The following is a 4,224-nucleotide window of genomic DNA, read 5'->3' as shown; positions in this document are numbered from 1 at the left end:
TGGGTTCAAAAATAGCCTACAGAAAATGGACTCTGATTTATGAAAGTATGATAGGTTAGGAAGAGGAAGGATTGTAAAGAGATAGCTAATTTATTATACCATACCTGTTCACACTGAAACACTTATCACAATATTCTTTGGATCTATGTAAAAAAAAAAACTTGTTAAACTTTGTAACATATTTCCATTCTATAGAGGTCAGGGGCGAACGAAAACCCCATAATTTTATTATACCATATTTCTTCAAACTGAAACATAATTATCAAAGTATATTTACGCAGATAGATATAAAAAGTCGTCTTTATTAAAGTTTGTGCTTATTTCCATTCTATGGAGGCCAGGCGCGAACGCTGATCCTACAATTTTATTATACCATCTGTATTTAAGTTAAAACATACTTATCAAAGTATTATTATGTACATCTATATCAAAAACACTTGTAAACATTTTTTTTTAATTTTTAAATTTTTTATTTCCATACTTTGTGGACCAGGCGCGTACGCAGACCACATCATTATGCCAGATCAAACATACCCATTCCTGTGTCTCGATACATCTTCTATCATTATATGTGATCGGTTTTCTATAATAGTCACCTATATAGTAGCCTATTCGTGACCAGACACACACACAGACGTTCAGCTTTATATATATATATATATATATATATATATATATATATATATATATATATATATATATAGATGAAAAGCTAGATAAAGAATACCGCCTACAAATAATCAATAAGTGTAAGAATATGTATTTATATATACATAAAGATAGATAGATAGATAGATAGATAGATAGATAGATATATAGATGGAGAGAGAGAGAGAGAGGGGGAGACAAAAAGTGAAAGCAAAATAGAAAGAAAGAAAGAAAGAAAGACATGTTAAAGAACAACTGAGAAAAAATTAAAGAAAGAAAGATAGAAGAAAAAAAGGTTTAAATTAAGAAAAAAAAATGAAAAGAGAACGAAAAGAAGAAAGAAAAAAGGAGGCTAATATCTAAAGAATAAAAATATACAAAAATATAAGAATAAATAAACAAAAAAAAGACGACGAAAAAATTGTCGATGTTAGGTGTCCGCTTGATCTTTTCCCCTTGTCAACCGAACATATTAAAAAAAACAGAGACAAATCATCCATCATTAGTTGAGGCCAAAATGCCCGAGGGGGGGAGAAGAACCGGCGAGGAAGGGGTAAATTTGGGCCGGACGGACCATAGCTGACATAAGATTTCAACAGGGTTATTGGTTTGGGAATGGAAGGAATTAAAGAAACGGCTTAATATTCAGCATTTCTATTTATTGAGTCATCAAGAGGACATATAAAGAGAAATATTTAATCAGATCCATACATCAAGATGCTGGGGTGAGAGTTGCTTGGAGGATATATATATATATATATATATATATATATATATATATATATATATATATATATATATATATATATATATATATATATATTAATGGCCTGGCAAGGCCACAGGGGAGACAGTCAATGCAGCAAAACTTCCAGGACACTATATATACAAATGTAGTCAAATTAGGGCATATTTTATTGGTTTGAAAATACAGGTTCATTTTTACCAATTGCCATGAAATTTTAACTATAGTATAGTATAGGCACCGCCAAAACTGGGGGGGGGGGGGGCAGGTAAGTACTTTTTGACGGACCGTCTTTTTAAAAATTTACCAAAAATCAGGTAATTATCCAATCAATACGAAATTTTCAGCGATTATTAAGAGAAGAATGAACTTTATAACAGTGCACTTATTTTTCATGAACAATATATATATATATATATATATATATTTTGCTTACAACCCCCCATTATTTTGAGGGGGTCCCAAATATGCTTAAAATAATGATCTGAAACTGAACAAAACATTATGTTGTTGTAAGGGACGGGATTATAGATTAAAAAACAAAAAAAAACAAAAAACTTGCTTGTATACCTTATTTTGACGTCTGAATATCAGAACTTCGATTGTGTTTGATTATCCCGCTTTTGAGTTTTGAAGTGTGAAATTTAGTGAATATGTTAAGTAAAATAATTAATTTAAGTTAAGCAAAACAAACAAAAAAATTTTTTTAATATTTATACGAAAAAAGCCATTTTGAAATCTTTGATAAATAAATTAACAATTTCTTTTTAGCGAGCCGAATAATGCATGAGCATTATTAAACAGGGCATGCTTTGAATAATCGATACAAAAGAAAATTCGATAAATATTGTGCCCTTTGTTTTAAAAATATCATTAATTTTTCGATCAAGTTTGGAAACGTTTGCCGCCTTTCGACTACGGTGGACCAAACGCGCTGAAATATTTTTTTTTATTCTGCTTTAAATTGCCCCTCTCCACATTTTGGAGAGCCTGGCCCCCACACACATACACATTAAAAACCAAACTCATACAAATTTGTCACCCATCTGGTACTGGCCAGCCTAAGCGTTAATTGAAATTTTCCTCACTGAAAAATAAGTTTTTTTTGGGCTTTTTGGTCTACCGTAGTTTGCTATTTATCAAGCACAAATGTAAACAGTAATCAAATCGACTCGAAGTAACTGGTTGCCTATATGAATAAGTGGAATTATTATAAATCCAGGTACTTATATTATAATATTTTTGCATATTCTCATAGAAAATCACCCTAAACCTTAGTTAGACAAGAAATAAACAAATTAATTCTTTCAAAAACCTTTTTTTTTTAAAAAAACTATTTATATACGTTTTTTGTGCAAAACAAAAAACGCCAATTGTTAACTTTTGGGGAAAATTTAACATTTAAAATTTAATTAAAAATAGTAGAAAATGTTTTACATTATTCTGCTTTCTATATGATAAAATTCAGGGTTTTATCTTTCTGGAAAAAAATGTTACTCAGAAATAATGAATTTTAATAAATCTAATTTCATTTTAAAAAACAACAACAACTTGATTTTTCGGTCATTTTTTGGATGTGCCTAGAATAGTATTATAACCTTCGAAACGACTGCACATTTTCATGTAGTTTCGTCCAATAGAACTAAGGATATGAGCATTTCAATATTCAATTTGGCTACAAGTATAGAAAGAAATTCATCCAATGAGTATCGAAAATTAAAAAAAAATAGCTTTTCTCGCTCACAGATAAAAAATAATTTTTACGTTACACCGATCAAGAGAGATAATAACATTTCAGCAAATCATTTCTTACAAGAAAAAAAAACAGATTTATTATAATCTAGAGATATAATTTAGTGGTAGAACATTCGGCTACAGATTGAATGATCTCCTGTTTAAGCCCGGATGTACTTCACCATTTTATTTTAATTTTTTCTTATTAATGATTTTCATTTACGATAAAAGAAGTGATTCCATTTAAAATCGTTGCAAATCATTTCTTTGTTTGCCTATTTTAAAACTAAACCTTAATCAGAAGTGATTTTTCTAGGGCATTCATCGTTAAGCCCAAATATCAGCTGACGTGATATTGTAAACAAACACAATCGAAATTTGATGAACAACATTATCATCATTTTTTTTTTTTTTTTTTTTTTTTTTGCGATTTAATCCATCGGGCAAATTATTCCTCGCAATATATAATCAAGAGAGGATTGATTCTATAATAACACATACGTAATCTGCATAAATTAAAATATCATATTTAAACGTATTGTACGACCGGACAACACCGGGTTGCCAGCTAATTCCTATTATATCCTATTATAATTGGATTATTTAATCTAATTAACAAGGATTTTGCATCTATATCTAAAAAAAAAAAATTACAAACGTATATATTTAAAAAAAAAAAACCTTTACAAAAGCATCATTCATTCGTTTTGTATAAATCAGGTGATTATTGTTGGCATTCGTTTCCTTAATATCTTTCTAGTTAGAATTCTTTCAAGAACGGCACCGGGGGTTGACGGGAGGAACCACGTGAAAGTTGCCAACATCCGAAGTGGTTTCGAACGTGATGCACTTAGGTTGTCAGTTATTATCCTTAACCAGTAAGCCACCATCTCCTTCGTGTTTGTACAGTTCGACGCGTAGTACCTATTTACTATGCCTCCCCACGGGGCAGAGTTAGACACCAGGGTCGTTTTTTAACGTGGAGAAAAGGTACAAAAATAAAAATTGTCTCAGTCGTGAAGGATTTCTCCTCCACCGAAAGAGAACAAGAAATGGAAGTGCAGCATCTGAAGAACAGATACTACACTTTGATCTTG

General features: G+C 30.5%; 1 pseudogene; it reads right to left on the bottom strand.

Annotated features, from left to right (window-relative positions):
• Positions 1-4,112: 4,112 nt before the first annotated feature.
• Positions 4,113-4,224, bottom strand: part of LOC145253036 (U2 spliceosomal RNA) — a 133-nt pseudogene continuing 21 nt past the window's right edge.

This window comes from Euprymna scolopes, chromosome 29, assembly GCF_053919585.1.
Source record: "Euprymna scolopes isolate OS-2025 chromosome 29, ASM5391958v1, whole genome shotgun sequence".
NCBI lineage: Eukaryota > Metazoa > Mollusca > Cephalopoda > Sepiida > Sepiolidae > Euprymna > Euprymna scolopes.
The sequence above is the reverse complement of the archived record's forward strand: the minus strand, read 5'-3'. Positions and strand labels throughout refer to the sequence as shown.